Source organism: Macaca nemestrina, chromosome 8 (genome assembly GCF_043159975.1).
Source record: "Macaca nemestrina isolate mMacNem1 chromosome 8, mMacNem.hap1, whole genome shotgun sequence".
Lineage (NCBI taxonomy): Eukaryota > Metazoa > Chordata > Mammalia > Primates > Cercopithecidae > Macaca > Macaca nemestrina.
The window spans coordinates 33,418,403-33,436,583 of record NC_092132.1 but is presented as its reverse complement, the minus strand read 5'-3'; positions in this window follow the sequence as shown (position 1 = coordinate 33,436,583).

Genomic DNA, 18,181 nt, shown 5'->3' with positions numbered 1-18,181 from the left:
TGACAAAATTCTACACTCCTTCATGTTAAATACTCTCAATAAACTACATGTTAATGGAACATATCTCAAAATAATGAGAGCCATTTATGACAAACCCACAGCCAGTATCATACTGAGTGGGCAAAAGCTGGAAGCATTTCCTTGGAAAACTGGCACAAGATAAGGACACCCTCTCTCACCACTCCTACTCAACACAGTATTGGAAGTTCTGGCCAGGGAAATCAGGCAAGAAAAAGAAATAAAGGGTATTCAAATAGGAAGAGAGGAAGTCAAATTGTCTCTGTTTGCAGATAACGTGATTGTATATTTAGAAAACCCCATCATCTCAGCCCAAAATCTCCTTAAGCTGACAAACAACTTCAGCAAAGTCTCAGTGAGAGGTAACAACGTGCTAGCAGCCCTCACTCTCAGCACCTCCTCAGCCTCCAGCCTCTGCGACCACTCTGGCGGTGCTTGAGGAGCTCTTAAGCCCACCAGGCCACCGTGGGAGCCCCTCTCTGGGCTGGCTGAGGCCGGAGCCTCCTTCTTATGCTTGCTGGGAGGTGTGGAGGGAGAGGCATGGGTGGAACCGTGGCTGCCCGCTGTGCTCACGGGCCAGTGTGAGTTCTAGGGGATGTGGGCTCCACAGGCCCTGCACATGGAGCAGCCAGCCAGCGCCGCCGGCCCAGGGCAGTGAGGGGCTTAGCACCCCAGCCAGCAGCTGCGAGGTTGCGCCAGGTGCCCCAGCAGAGCTGGCCTGCCGGCGCTGCACTCAAATTCTTGCCGGGTTTAGCTGCTTCCCGTGGGGCAGGGCTTGGGACCTGCAGTCCACCATGTCTGAGCTCCCCCATGGCGGTGGGCTGCCGTGCCTCCTGAGCCTCCCCAAAGGGCACCGGCCCCTGCTCCATGGTGCCTGGTCACATTCACTGCCCAAGGACTGAGGAGTGCAGGCGCCGCAGGACTGGCGCACAGCTCCACCTGCAGCCCTGGTGCAGGATCCACTGGGTGAAGCCAGCCAGGCTCCTGAATTGGATGGGGACTTGGAGAACTTTTATATCTAGCCAGAGGATCATATGTGCACCAATCAATGCTCTGTGTCTAGCTCAGGGTTTGTGAATACACCAATTGGCACTCTGTATCTAGCTAACCTAGTGGAGACTTGGAGGACTAGCACTCTGTTACTCTGTCTAACTCAAGGATTATAAATGCACCAATCATCAGTCTGTGTCTAGCTCAAGGTTTATAAATACACCAATCAGTACTCTGTGTCTAGCTCAAGGTTTGTAAATACACCAATTGGTACTCTGTATCTAGCTAACTCTGCATCTAGCTAACTAGCACTCTGTGACTCTGTGTCTACTCAAGGATTGTAAACGCACCAATCAGCACTCTGTCAAAACGGACCAATCAGCTCTCTGTAAAATAGACCAATCAGCTCTCTGTAAAATGGACCAATCGGCAGGATGTGGGTGGGGCCAGATAAGGGAATAAAAGCAGGCTGTCCGAGCCAGTCAGGGGCAACACACCCGGGTCCCCTTATACAGTGTGGAAGCTTTGTTCTTTCGCTCTTTGCAATAAATCTTGCTGCTGCTCACTCTTTGGGTCCACGCTGCTATTATGAGCTGTAACACTCACGGCGAAGGTCTGCAGCTTCACTCCTGACAGTGAACCCACGAACCCACCAGAAGGAAGAAACTTCAGACACATCTGAATGTCTGAAGAAACAAACTCTGGACACACCATCTTTAAGAACTGTAACACTCACCGCGAGGTTCTGTGGCTGCATTCTTGAAGTCAGTGAGACCAAGAACCCACCAATTCCGGACATATCAGGATACAAAATCAGTGTGCAAAAATCACAAGCATTTCTATAAACCAGTAATAGCCAAATCATGAGTGAACAGCCATTCACAATCACTACAAAGAGAATAAAATACCCAGGAATCAATCTGACAAGGGATGTGAAGGACCTCTTCAAGGAGAACTACAAACCACTGCTCAAGTGGTTTGTAAACACAAAGAGAGCACACAAACAAATGGAAAAACACTCCATACTCATGGATGGGAAGAATCAATGTCGTGAAAATGGCCATACTGCCCCAAATAATTTATAGATTAAATGCTATCCCCATCTAGCTACCATTGACTTTCTTCACCAAATTAGAAAAAACTACTTTAAAATTCATATGGAACCAAAAAAGAGCCCATATAGCCAAGACACTCCTAAGCAAAAAGAACAGAGCTGGAAGCATTATGCTACCTGACTTCAAACTATACTACAAGGCTACAGTAACCAAAATAGCATGGTACTGGTACCAAAACAGATATATAGACTATGGAACAGAACAGAGGCCTCAGAAATAATGCCACACATCTACAACCATCTCATCTTTGACAAACCTGACAAAAATGAGCAATGGGAAAAGATTCCTTATTTAATAAATTGTGTTGGGAAAACTGGCTAGCCATATGCAGAACACTGAAACTGGACCCTTTCCTTACAACTTACACAAAATTTAACTCAAGAGGATTAAAGACTTAAATATAAGCCCTAAAACCATAAAAACCCTCGAAAAAAACCTAGGCAATACCATTCAGGACATAGACATGGACAAAGACTTCATGACCAAAACACCAAAAGGAATGGCAACAAAAGCCAAAATTGACAAATGGGATCTAATTAAACAAAAGGGCTTCTGCACAGCAAAAAAACTATCATTAGAGCAAACAGGCAACCTGCATAATTGGAGAAAATATTTGCAATCTATCCATCTGACAATGGGCTAATATCCAGAATCTACAAGTAACTTAAACAAATTTACAAGAAAAAAACAACTGCATCGAAAAGTGCGGGAAGGATATGAATAGACATTTCTCAAAAGAAGACATTTATACAGCCAACAAACATGAAAAGAAGCTCATTATCACTGATCATTAGAGAAATGCAAATCAAAACCACAATGAGTTACCATCTTATGCCAGTTAGAATGGTGATCATTTAAAAGTTAGGAAACATAAGATGCTGGAGAGGATGTGGAAAAATAGGAATGCTTTTACACTGTTGGAGGAGTGCAAATTAGTTCAACCATTGTGGAAGATAGTGTGGCAATTCCTCAAGAATCTAGAACCAGAAATAGCATTTGACCCAGCAATCCCATTACTGGGTATATACCCAAAGGATTATAAAGCATTCTACTATAAAGACACATGTACACGTATGTGTATTGCAGCACTATTCACAATAGCAAAGACTTGCAATCAACCCAAATGTCCATCAATGATAGACTGGATAAAGAAAATGTGGCACATATACACCATGGAATACTATGCAGCCATAAAAAGGATGAGTTCATGTCATTTGCAGAGATATGGATGAAGCCGGAAACCATAATTCTCAGCAAACCAACACAGCAAACCAAACAGTAAACCAAACACCTCATGTTCTCACTCATAAGTGGGATTTGAACAATGAGAACACATGGACACAGGGAGGGGAACATCACACACTGGGGCCTGTCGATGGGTATGGGGCTAGGGAAGGGATAGCATTAGTAGAAAAAAAAGTTTTCTTTGACAGACACAGTGGCTCACACCTGTAATCTCAAAACTTGGGGAGACTGAGGAAGGAGGCTCACTTGAGGCAAGGAGCTCAAGACTAGTCTGGGCAACACAGCAAGAATCCATCTCTACAAAATAAATACATAAATAAATTATCCAGGCATGGTGGTCCACACCTGTAGTCCTAGCTACTTGGGAGGATGAAGTGGAAGGATCATTTGAGCCCAGTAGTTTGATGCTGCACTCCAGCCTGTGTAACAGATTAAGACCTTGCCTCAAAAAAAATAAAACTAAAAACTTTCTTAGGTTGTCTATCATCTCTCTGAACATCCTCAAACCTTTAATGGAAATAAATGTCTTTCTTCTGTCATCTTTTTAAATTAGCATTTCTCATGTCTCTGTAAATGTCACTGCTCTTCTGGACATTACAGGCTTTACAATAATTTCACCTACTTTCATAATTTCATTGCTTTATGATGATGTCTCCTTAATCTATCTCTCAAATGAACTTACTTCAAATGTGCTTACTGCAAAAACTTAGTGAATGCCTTTATTTAAATAAATAGAAAGATCAGAGGTTGAGTAAAAAATATAGGGAAGAATAGCTGAACTTTATTAATATGTATAACTTTAATATTTAGTCAAACACGTATGACCATATTTGAATATCACAAACTCCTTGATTCAGGAAACATATTATTATATTAAATGTCATGTATGAGGAAACTAAGGCTTAGAGAAATTAAATAATATTCCCAAAGTTCTGTAACCAACAAAGAACAGAGAAAAGAATTAGAACATACATACTATAAAATCTAAGCCCATGTTGTAGCCCCTATGCAACAGTTGTGTCTACAAGTGTCAAACTCAACATGTTCAAATAATTTTTGCCTTCTATTCCTGTACTGTCTCTTCCTGTATGTGTTAATCTTATGACATTTGCATCTACTAAACCATAAAATTTGGCATTATTCCAGAACTACAATGACCAGGCTCTGTCAATTTCCCCATTTTAGCTCTAACTGTTCCCTAACATGTGTTTCAAGCAGCAAAAATATGGAACAGTTTGTATTTCTTCAGTGTTGCCATGGTATTTTATTTCTCTGTGACCTTGCTTATTGTGTGCCCTCTGCTACAATGTACTCCCTCTTTTTTCATTGAACTAATTCCTACCTATCCATCATGACTCAGTTCAAGCATTCCACACTCCATCTATGGTTCCCTGAGACTTTAGCTACCATAACTCCAAAAGCTACTATATACTTGTAGTTAGAATTGTTTAGTTATTACAACAAACATAACAGATGGTCATAAAATATAATTAAGAAAGATGACTTTTTTTCCAAATTTGCCGAGTCTTGCAAACTGTCCTGCCTAAACTTTAGCATTTGAGTAAATGTCCCTCTTGTACTCCCTCAGATTCTTCTAACTTACATAAATATCAGTTGCCTACCCAATTGCAATATCTAGCCTCTTTCTTCTTTTGGGTTAGAAAGACCCCACATCAGTTTTTACGTGCTCAAATTCCAAACATGTACATGTGCAGCTTTTTCTGCTGCAGTTAGGCACTGGGCATGTGACCCAGTCTTAGCCATCAGGACCTGAGAGAAAGTCTGCTAAGAGTGAGAAAGATTACACTCAGTTTAAAAAGAGAGAAGCATAAGGAAGCCCCACTCTCTCAGAATGTTTCCTGAATTCGTTTGCTGGGGCTGCTGTAAAAACACACCACAGATGGGGTGCCCTTAAACAGCAGAAATTTATTTTCCAACATTTCTGGAGGCTGAGAGTCCAAGATCAAGTTTCCAGCAGGCTTGGTTTCCTCTGATGCCTTTCTCGTTGGCTTGCAGATGTCTGCCTTCTTGCTGTCTCTTCACATGGTTGTCCTTCCACAAAGGTGCCCCGACGTCTCTGTGTGCCTAACATTTATCTCCTAGAGGTACACCAGGCAGATTCATTAGGGCCCATCCTTATGACCTGGTTTTAACTTCCACCTTTTTGAAAAGACCTTATCTCCAGTTTCTGAGGTGCTGGGGTGTTAGGGCTTCAATATTTCACGTTTGATGTGGGGGGTGGTGGCAGTGAAATTCATCCCGTAACACTCCCCAAGCCATTTATTGTCTTGGACATAGATATGTAATATAATATTTGATAGTGTAACATGCTCCAGAAGGAAAAGACAAATGAATCCCAGCAAAGTTAACCTAGAGTCCTAATATCACTGACTTGCTATATTATCCTACCCTGGAACTCCCAGGCTTCAATATTTTGAGATTAATAAATGTGCTTACATTTAAAAATAATTTTAGTTTGATACATTGCAACTTTTACCCTAAAACATATAATTGATATACTAATATAGTATTTATGTGATATAATAGCCAATTAATTGATTCCAACTCATCCCTCTGCTACACATCACAGTGCTTAACACTCAGTAAACATTTACTGAACAAAGTCTATGCTTCTACTCCCACAGCTATCAAAGAACACACACACTCACAGTCTCGCATCATATTCCTTCCCCTGAACCATGGATCACTCTGGAAAGGTCTTTGATGACTCCTTTTCCTTGTAACCACCAGAAAAATCCCTCTTTTATATTCTTCTGCAACTACCTGTATCTCTAAGACTTTCTGCATTTTGATGCTTTTTTGTTCCCTAATTGTTTGCACCTCCAAGCAGTTATCAGTACATAATGATTTTATATTTTAGGAAATAACGCATATCAGTTGTGACTTCATTATTTAAAATATATGATCCAGCTGATAGTTGGTATAACTTTTTTGATATTTTCTTCATTGTACTGTTTGAATTTTAAGACATAATATTTTAGAATCAGTAAGCACCTCTAATGAATTCATCTCTGTTCTGACACAGGTTCAGTTCTTCTTCATTCAACTAAATTTTACTTGTTCAATAATATTTTATCAAATGAAATGCTAGATTCACTTTAATATTACATTTTATGGCTTTCAAATCATGGAGCTGCATTGACTCTTGAAATATGTAATACACCATAACTTATGACAATAGTCTCTAATTTGAGCCTTCAATGTTTAAAGATTCTCATTTTTTAAATAAGGCACACAGAAACATAAGTAGCTTCATGAAATGAATACTAATACTGCTTATCCACTCCTTTATTTAGTTTTATAGGAAAAAGAGCCTTTGAGTTTAACACACACTTCATGGTTCCTCTGATATATTACTTTAGGACCTCAAATTCCCTAAGTATCCATAGATGCTCTGAATTGATGCATATTTCTGGTGAAATTACGTTCTTTGCTATTTCCTCTTGGCAGGTGTGGTAATGTTTCTACTCAGTTCTCCATAGCTGAAGAGAAACAGAACTACAGCCATTGCCAGACAATTTAGATAAACAAAACTGCAAGTAATCCCTACTATTCAAAAACTCCAACTTGCCCATTTTATTGAAAAACAATGGAGAGAAAACAAGAGAGATATTAAGACTGCATGAATAATCAAATAAGGAGCAAGGGGAGTTGTTGGAAAGAAATGAACATCATTATTTTTCTAATTAGTCATTATATTAACCAGGAAATGTGAAAAATCAATGTGTTAAAATAAATAAATTGAGAACACTTACAATAATTTTTTTTAAAAAGAGTTCTTAAAATGCTCTTCTGATAATAGGTAATTTTGCTCTAAGGTAATGACAGCTATTTCCAAAACACTTATATTCTTTAAGAGTCTCTATAGCAGTATTAGTTTAGATTTTGTATTACAACTTTGTACAAACGGATCTGTTATGTATATTTATTTATGTTCATATTGCATATTACATATGACTAAGCAGTAGGATCATTGTTTTAATAGCCAAAACAAGTACAATATTATCTTCAAGGTAGAATTTTTCCAACTTAATTCACTGAATTGAGACATAATATACAGCATGTACTTCATGAAAAAAAAGTATATACTTTTAGTTAGGTTCTAAAGGCTATCCTTGGTTGGCAGATGTACTAAGTAGATGTAAATATACTCATCTGAAAGGTAACAACTTTCACACAATTAATCTTTACACAACTTTACTCTGACCTCCAGTAAAAACAAAGGGGGTTTTGGCTCTAAATGTCAGTAAGTGAGCAAAACTCCCAACACATACACAGAACCTGGGATTACTGCCAGTGGGAGCCAGAGGATGAGGTATGGTATTGTTGAAAATGAATGCCTCTATAAAGGAGTTTGTGTGGAGAGAGAGACACGGTAATTTTATAAAGCCACTAAGCAGTTGTGAGTATCTCATGTCAACCTTAAGATGGTTAAAAAAGTGAATAATTTGAAGTAAAAATCCATTGAAAAACATGTTTTAAAAAAATATTTCTCGGGCCGGGCACCGTGGCTCAAGCCTGTAATCCCAGCACTTTGGGAGGCCGAGACGGGTGGATCACGAGGTCAGGAGATCGAGACCATCCTGGCTAACACGGTGAAACCCCGTCTCTACCAAAAAATACAAAAAACTAGCCGGGCAAGGTGGCGGGCGCCTGTAGTCCCAGCTACTCAGGAGGCTGAGGCAGGAGAATGACGTAAACCCAGGAGGCAGAGCTTGCAGTGAGCTGAGATCATGCCACTGCACTCCAGCCTGGGTGACAGAGCAAGACTCCGTCTCAAAAAAAAAAAAAAAAAAAAAAAAAAAAAAAAAAATTCTCACTTGTGAAAACACTGGTCAATGTTTGCCCCTGGAAGTCATTCATTTTTCAGTTTCTGGAGCCAAGAGGATTGTAAAGATACCTATTGACCCCACTTATTTGCTTTGACAAAGTAATTTACAGCATAAAGACAAACAGCAGCCTCATAATATTTTATAAAAGTATAATAAATAAATACATAGACATAATTAAGAGAGATGATTCAGGACTGGAAAGATGACTGGCACAATAACACAGTGGTTATATTTTCCATACTGATGGAGCATTTGTAAAGTGGGGCAAAAATGAAAGGGAGAAAGGAGAAGAAGAAAGTGATTTCTGAACTTCTGTCATTTATTATAGGTTATAATGAATATATACAGATAAACGAGAAGATATATAATCATAAAATCAAAATAAATAGGTCCTTTTTGGAAGATTTGCTGAATTTTAATCATCTATTTTTGCAACATGCATTATTTTCCTTAAATGGTATGTGTACCCAGCCCCCTGCCACCCTCAAAACATGTTTAGTGAAAGCAACCCAAATATCATGAAATTTGAAAATAGCTGAGTTTGGCCTGTTTTGTTTTTCTGTTTTGATTTTGTTGTTTGTTTTTAAGAGAATCAGAAAATCTGCCCAGGTTTATTCGTAAGAGCCTTTAGGAAATGGTAGAATAATGCTTAAATGTCTGGCAGTTAAGCTATGTTTCTAAATAAAACCTTAGGGTGCAGTTTTTGATCAGACATGTCTCTAAACATCAAGTAGAAGGACTTTGTATACTTTCCCTCAATCATATCATTATACTTAACTCATCAATTTTTCTTTAAAAGTATTGATTCTATAAAAATTCAAATATGCAATTATATTTTTCATATATAAAAATGATTTTTTACATATTTCATTCTAGCTATCATTTCATGTCTTTTTTTCAGTCAAATTTCTGGAAAAGTTATCTGTATACACTGTCACCATTTCTTGTCCTCTCCTCTCTTACTTCCTCTTCTTTCATATCCAATGTCTTTTTTTCTCTAGAATTCAACTCAGACTGCTCCTATTAAAATCAATAGTTATCTCCACTGACTAAAGCTGGATATCAGCTTTCACTCCTCATCTTGTTTGAACTCTCAGCAGTATTTCATAATGTTACTTACTCCTGCTTCACTGAAATTGTATTTCCTGCCTGGCTTCCAAGATGCCATATACTTATTCTCTTCTCAACGCTTTGGCTACTCTGTCTCAGTCTCTTTTGCTGGTCATTTCTCATATTACGAACAAATTAATGTTGGGATTCCCCAGAGCCCAGTCACTTGCCCTATTCTGCTCTTTCTTGACACTCATCTCTTGATGTTCTCATCCAGTTTCCTGACTTCAAATAACATCTTTTATTGACCACTTCCCAATTTTTATTAGCATTCTAGTCTTTTTTTGTTTTTCTTTTTTTCTTTTTCTTTCTTTTTTTTTCTTTGAGATGAAGTCTCACTCTGTTGCCCAGGCTAGAGTGCAGTGGCACGATCTTGGTTCACTGCAACCTCCACCTCCAGGGTTCAAGTGATTCTCCTACCTCAGCCTCACAAGTAGCTGGGACTACAGGCACGTGCCACCATGCCCGGCTAATTTTTGTACTTTTAGTAGAGAAGGCATTTCACTATGCTGGCCAGGCTGTTCTTGAACTCCTGACCTCATGATCTGCACACCTCAGCCTCCCAAAGTGCGGGGGTTACAGGCTTGAGCCACTGTGCCTAGCTAACCTTCTAGGCTTCTTATCCCAACTCCAGTCTCATATATCTAAATGCTTATCCAATATCTCAGTGTCAATAACAAATGCATTTCAAATGTAATACACCAAAAACAAAACACTTAATCTCCTTCCAAAATATGTTTGTTTTTTTCTCAAGTTTTCCATTTAGTCAATGGCAACACTATCCTCCCATGTGCTTAAACCTCACTCAGACACTTCTAACATTTTTCTTCCTCATACTCTTTGTCAAATCCATCAGAAAGACTTCATGTTTATACTTATAAAATACATCTGGTATCTCATCATTATTTACCATCTCCAATGCTACCATACTGTACTAAACTACTACCAAATTACTTGCATTCCTGCAATAATGCATGTTCTTCTATCTTTGCATCCCAAAATATTGTTTTCTCATCACAGGAGTCAAAGTGATCCTTTTATATGCTTCAGTTTGAAATTCTCCAGTGGCCATCTCTCTCATTCAGCAAATATCCAACTTGTACAATTACATGGAAAGCTACAAAATCTGGACCTGTATCCTCTCTAACTTCTCTTAATAACTCTTTCCATCACTCACCACATTCTTGTAACACTGGCCTCCCTACATTTTTCTAAATATATAAGTCATGCTTGAGTCCTTTGCACAGCTGTTCTTTCTGCATGTAATGCTCTTCCACCAATGGGCCCTTTCCCCCTCAATTATTTGTCTCCACCACTGTAATGTAAGCTCAATCAGCATAGTGACTTGAAACTTTTTGTTCACTGTTGTATCTTCAGTTTCTGGAAAAATATCTGACACATTGTAGGTAGCCAATACAAATAAATGAATGATGTTGCTGAATTTGAAATATTTTATTTGGGGAAAATATTGTTTAATAAAGGCTAAGTTAAGAAAGGAAAAGAGAGCCATATGTAAGAAATAACTTTGAGAAGTCGAATGGGAAGTTTTCATTTTATGTCATTGCATTCCAATTCCAAGATTGACAGTTATTGTCAGAGTTCTTTTTTACCTGTATAGTGCTATATTCAAATTCTTAGAACATTTTATCCCACACATTGGTAATGTCATACTCTGATTTATTGCATTATTATATTAATAATATTTAGTGGTTAATTGATAAAAATGTGTTTATATTTACTATATAGTCCTTAACATACTTATCAAGTGTCAAGAATTGCACTGGACATTTCTTATGTACCACTTCAAAATCCTTTCATTCCACACTCATACTCTATTTACAACTGTAGCAACCTGTTCCAGGAAGGTTTTGGATGCAGTGCCCTCAGGAAACTGTGCAGTCATGCGTGTTCACCCTTATAATGTGAGGGTGAGAATACTAAAGGGTCCAGCCATTATAAGTAGAAAATTAGAACTTATGGATATGGGCTTTATAACTTTTTCCCGTGGGTGGTCATTTCTTAGATGCATTAATAAGGACTTTTATAATGGACAGGTATAATCAAACATCAGTGACAAATGGCAGCGATGAACTCAAAATGCACTTACATTGGCTGTCTTCCTTGTTTCACATCCTCTGACTTGCTTTTCTGCTTTCTTCATGCAAGAGTCTATGTCAGTCTCTGCCTTAGAGAGAGCACAAGCACATAACTGTATTTAACCACCTTAAAATATTATTATTTTATTCCTTCAAAAACTCTAGTAGGTATTATTACAATCTCTTTAAAAAAAAAAAAAAGAAAATAAGGCTCATCTAATTAACATATCTTACAAAGACAAAAGAGTCAGAACTGAAGTCATTTTCATCTGATTCAAAATCCATGTTTGTTCTGCAGGGTAGAAAGATCTAAACCAGTGAGCTAATAGGATTTTTGAACTCATTTTGAGCTAATAGGATTTTTGAACTCATTTTGTTTTCATTTAAAAAGTACAGGATACAGAGTTGATAATGCACAACAATTAAGATTACAAGTCAATTCATCAGAAATAACTTCAAAAGAAAATATATAATGGGCCCCTAAATAATTATAACGTGCCACAACAAGAATGTGAGGTCTTTCCTGTGTTATTTTGTGAATATGTGATACATACTTTGTTCATTTTATCTGTGTCTGCCTTGCAAAGTGCCTCTGGGAGGTTCATCTTTATGGATTTGATGAACAAGCTCCATTGCCCTCTGGTTACAGTTAGTTTCAGCTGGTGGGAGGCTTTGGCAGTAGAACACAGGGTGGGCTAGAGTGTGGACAGGGTATCTATTGCCGAGGTTCTTTCACTGCCTCCAGGAAACATCACAATCTCAATACACAGTTCTCTTTGACTTGTGGAAACCCTTCTAACCCATGCTCATTCAAGTTCACTAGCCCGAGGGTACCATTCCTCTCTGATAGTTCCCTTAACCTCACCCACAACTTTATAATTAGATGCTTTATTAAACTCCTCTAATGACCCCATTTTTGAGTGGGCCATCTGTTTCCTCCTGGGATTCTGGCTCATAAAGGAGACAACAAAAATCATTAAAATATATATTCTTGAGAAAGAAATGGTTGAAAATAATTAGGGACAAATTGTCCAACAGGGAGAGTGGGGGTAGGAATATAGTAATTATTAATGGGAATCGGTAGTCATATATTATAGAAGGGGGAAGGAAATAAATGTATTATTTATGGACCAGAGGGGGTCTCCACAGTATGATTTGAGAAATGCAAAGGTATATAAACTAATTAACTAACAAACCAACTAAATTTCTTTGTTATGTGTATTTGTAAAAAAATGTATAATCCAATTTTCAATGGTGCTGGTCATCAATTGACAGAATGTTCACTATGGTGAGTATCATATTTAACAAAATGTCAACTGTGCCCTGTAGATTATATTGATTATATCCTTGATGTACACTGGTATTGGCATTTACCATAAAAATATTTACTGTGAATTGTGTGGTTTAAAATTTGAAATCATTTTTATATGAAAAGCATTTATCTTACTACATATAGGTTTACATTAAACAGGTTTTATTCTATATAGACTATCCCATAAAATTGGAATTTAAAGTTAAATTTTATGGACATGAAACCATGAAATCTAATCTTAATAAAGAAAATATCAGAAACTGCTTCAGGACTAGAGATTTATATAGCTGTAGAATAGAAGATTAATGGAGTAGAAAGTATGAAGTACAGTTTACTGCATTTTCTTCTCCTTTTAGACATGGTGCTTGGCCTCCTATTACCTGGCAATTTTGTAATATCTTTCTTCGCATTTCTTTTCTTATATAACTTTCACTTTGAAAATCATGTTTCAGCTTTATTATTTTTAGTAATAAATAACTCTCCAGATAACTCTCACAACTGGTGCAAGTTTTATGAGCCTTCCCTGATTGTGTTCTCTCCGATTCCTTTTAAATAGAGTCCTTACTCACAGGAAGATAGGACACTTTCGACTTGCATTTTACATAAGCATTTTTTCCTATTAGGTTACTTTAACATGGACCCAACATGTATACACAATCAGACCAATTTTGTAGATCAAACAGCACATCTACAATTCACATTATCCGAACTTTTTAAAGTTTTGTCATTGCCTTGAAGAATTATTCTTTGCCGCTCCTTTTGCCCTATGATTTTTTTATTTTTATACTTTGGAAAAATAACTTACATGTAAAACTTCAAGATATTATAGCTTTAAATATTTCTTTATTAAAATTTATAATACACTTAAGGGAAAATATACAGAATGATTTATTCCAAAATGAATACCCATTTTATTTCCACCATGGACAAGAAATAAAACATTGCCAGTAACCCCCACTTATCTCACTCCAAATAACCCTGATTTCTTCTTTCACTTGCTGTTCCTTCTCTCCCTTCCTTAAATGTTACAGTCACTCTAATTTCTATGCTAATCACTCTTGACTTTTCTTTTAAATTGTACTCTCTAAACCCGTTTTGGTAATCATTGTGGTTTTTATCTGTTTTTATTCTCAGTATGTAACTTTTTTGCCCAATATTATTTTTGTTAGAGTCATACACAGTGTTGAACGTATTTATTTCCACAGCTGTATGACATTTCAAGTTTGAATATACTCTGTTTATTAGTACATAATGCCAACTTTTTTTCTTCCAAATGGTGGCATAAACATTCACTCTTATTAACAGTGTAGGAAATTTCCCTCTTTGTAATATGGCTCTGGGACTGACTTTGCAAATGAGATAAACTTGTGTATGATTTACTAGATGGAAGTATGGCAGAAACCACTATTTCTGGAAAATTACAGCAGTTCTTCAGATTACCATGTTATACCCTTTTAGCTCTGCAACATCCCAACCCATCCCCTATTTAGGTAAGCCATAATTAATAGCCATATTAGCTTCCTAAATAATTGTATAAAGTCTAATTAACATTGATGCCAAACCCAAATAATGAACTAATATGTTTCATATACTGACAGGGATGGTAGATGCGAAAAAGAAAAGATAACTTATGAGAGATTGAACAAAGAGAAAACACAAGAGCTGGTGGCTGACTAGACATAATGAACTAAAGAAAGAGATTATTACTAATGATTCGGGGCCACGGGTCTTAAGTAGGTGAGAATATGGTGTTATTACAATCACATAGAAAAGTCAGGAGGGGGTATCTGTTGTGAAGTATGACATGTTTAGATTGAACATTTTGAATAATCTTAAGGAATCACAAGAGATCATAAGGGAATAAATAATAGAGACTGAAAATATGGAAGTTGATAGAGATCAGAGATGAAAAAAATGGATTTGTGGATCCCTTTGAAGGCAGTAATGCTTTTCACAGCCATCAGTAGCTTATGGTTAAAAGAAATAGTGAAAACTAATCCTTTATATTCAGAATATCTACACACATTTATAAATGCAATATCTTATCTTATAGCTGTTATTATTTTTTGCAATCTTCCTAGTCAGGCAATTTCATAAGTGGTTTGTAGTACTAATGACACTAATATGTATCACATATTTGTGCTATCTCAAATAGCACAGATTCATAGATTGCCACTTTCTTGAAAAGAGAAGATGATGCCATATACATTGCTGGGTTCCTAATGGTATATGTAGTTAAAATTTATCAAATATCTGTTTAGTTAAAGGGCACAATAGATAAATAGATAAGACATAAATAAATAAACGCAGTGATACCATTATTCTGTGTGTAACTGCAAAGACTAGTTCAATTTATATTAGGAATCTATACATATTTTTCCAGTTTTACTTACACCTTATTATGTTAATTAGACTGTTATTGTGATTATTCAATAATCCAAATTTCAATGACTTCGATATGTATCTATTGTAAATCATTAGCATAAATTATTAACATACTTTCCTTTTCCATTAAGAATTTTTATCTCTGTAAAATCATTAGTGTTTCCCTCTCTGGTGAAGCGTATCTCCTGCCCTACGGAAAAGCACTAAACCTCTTCCAGAAAAATCAGGGAGAATCCGAGATAAATATTCTAATGAAAATAGCAGTACTTCTGAATGCAATTATGATCAAATTTTCTAAGGACCATGGTTTCCCAGTGGAACTAAATTTTAAGTATAAATCTCCCCAATTTATATAGTAATAAAAGTGAATGAAGAGTCCTGGAAGATTGCCTTGCCCTTTAGAGCTTATGGTCAAATAAAAAGTTTCATTTAGGGAATGCGGTCAAGTGAAATGTCCTGAGAATCTAGAGATGAAAGTCTTCAGAGGCTCCTGGTGTGAGACAGAGCAAATATTCTTACACAAAATCAGACTATGTGTGACATTACTTTCTTTTTTTTTTTCTTTCAGAAAAGAAAAGCTCAATATTGCCAGTCAACTCACAACGAGACAGAAGTAAAGGTCAAATCTATCTCTCCATGCTGACTTTAAGGCAATATTTTTATCAGTGATTGGTGAAAGGAAAGGGGAAGTCAGGAAAGTCTTTGGACAAGGGCAATTATGCCTTCATGCTACCTCACGGGGTGTTATGTGTAAATTTAGCAGGATCTGATATGAAACATGCAGTAGAATTTCAGGCTGTGATGTCAGCATGCTCATTCTGCACAGACTCCAGGCAGCCATATTGGTTCCAACTGAATCTGAACCAGTTATTTTACCTCATAAACTAAGGGAGTTTCAGCATTTCAGCAGGTGGTTTCTTTTTTATTTTTAATTTTGTAGTTACACAGCAGGTGTATATATTTATGGGGTACATGAGATGTTTTGATACATGCATGCGATGTGAAATAATCACATCATGGAGCATGGAGTGTCTATCCCCTCAAGCATCTTTAGTTAAAAAAAAATCCAATTACATTCTTTTAGTTATTTTTAAAAGTATGATTAAATTATTATTGACTATAGTCACCCTACTGTGCTATCAAATCGTAAGTCTTATTCTTGCTTTCTAATTATTTTTGCACCCATTAACCATCCTTATCTCTCCTCAACCTCACTACCCTTCCAAGGCTCTGGTAACCATCCTTCTACTCTCCATGTTCATGCATTCAATTGTTTTAATTTTTAGACCCCGCAAATAAGTGAGAACATGCACAGTTTGTGTCTCTGCCTGGTTTATTTCACATAATGACTACCATTTCCATTAATGCTGTTGCAAATGTCACAATCTCATTATTTTTTTATGGCTAAATAGTATTCCATTATGTATATGTACCTTATTTTCTTTATCCACTCTATTGATGGACACTTGGGTTGCTTCCAAATCTTAGCTATTGTAAACAGTGCTGCAATAACCATAGGAGTACAGATAACTCTTCAATATACTGATTCCATTTAATTTTGTTATATACTCAGCAGTAGGATTGCTGGATTATATGATATCTGTATTTTTAGATTTCAAGAAACCTCCAAACTGTCTTCCATAGTGGTTATACCAATTTACATTCTCACCAACAGTGTACAAGTGTTCCCTTTTCTCCACACCTCACTAGCATTCGTTATTGCCTGTCTTTTGGGTATAAGCCATTTTAACTGGGGTGAGATCTCATTGTAGTTTTATTTGCATTTCACTGGCAATCAGTTATGTTGAGCACCTCTTTATATGCCTGTTTGTCATTTGTGTGTCTTCTTTTGAAAAATGTACATTCAAATATTTTGCTCATTTTTAAACCAGATTATTAGGGTTTTTTTTTCTTTTTTTTTTTTTTTTTTCTCCATAGAGTTGTTTGAGCTCCTTATATATTCTGGTTATTAATCCCTTGTCAGATGAGTAGTTTGCAAATACTTTCCCCCATTCTGTGGGTTGTCTCTTCATTTTGTTAATTGTATCCTTTGCTGTGCAGAAGCTTTTTAACTTGAGGTGATACCATTTGTCCATTTTTGCTTTGGTTGCCTGTGCTTAAGGGATACTGCTCAATATTTTTGCCCAGATCAATGTCTTAGAGATTTTCCCCAATATTTCCTTATAGTACTTTCATAGTTTGAGATTATAGGTTTAAGTCTTTAATCCATTTTGATTTGATTTTTGCATATGGTGAAACATAGGAGCCTAGTTTCACTCTTCTGCATATAATTTGTTGTTTTTGTTTTTAATCTGCCATACTGAAAATTTAAAAATTTGTTACTCATTGATGCCTTTAATTCTTTGGGGCATCATTTCAGTTCTTCCTATCCTATGTACATTCCTCAATTATGAATATTAAGAGCAATGACAACTCTAGCTACTTCTTGCTGACTAGTGTTGCAGTTGAGGGTCTAACAAATAATATTTTAAAATATTTAATTGTAAACACTTATGTTTCCCAGGTTGTGGTCAGACAGGTGGGTCAGAGAACTCTTTTGTACATTGGGTAATCATTTTATGTGCAGAAAATGTTGATTTAAAGAAAAACTGTGAAGCAAACAGCAGGTATACAGGACTTGACAAAAAGGAAGAGAAACCTCAACACATACAAAATTTTAATTCTTAGCTTATTTCAAAAATAGCTTTATTTCAAAAATAAATCATTTTTTCCTGATGGGATCCATGAAAACAAGGGTTTTAATATATTATTTCCAGATTTTTAAGAAGAGACATGTAGGAACCAGAAAATGATTTAGGATTTAATCCAGATAATAGGCAAATAATACAAACTCTAAAACAATAGTCAGAGTTGGAATCTATTAACAGATGTGTTTAAGTTTTCTTTTGAAATACAGTTTTTTTCTCCTCCAATTTCTCATTTTTACCACAGCAAATCACAATAGAAGCAATTTGTGTATAAAATAAGTTGTAGTCTTATTATACCTGGCCTAATTATTTACATAAAGTACAGCAAGGATAGTGCACTATAGGCTCT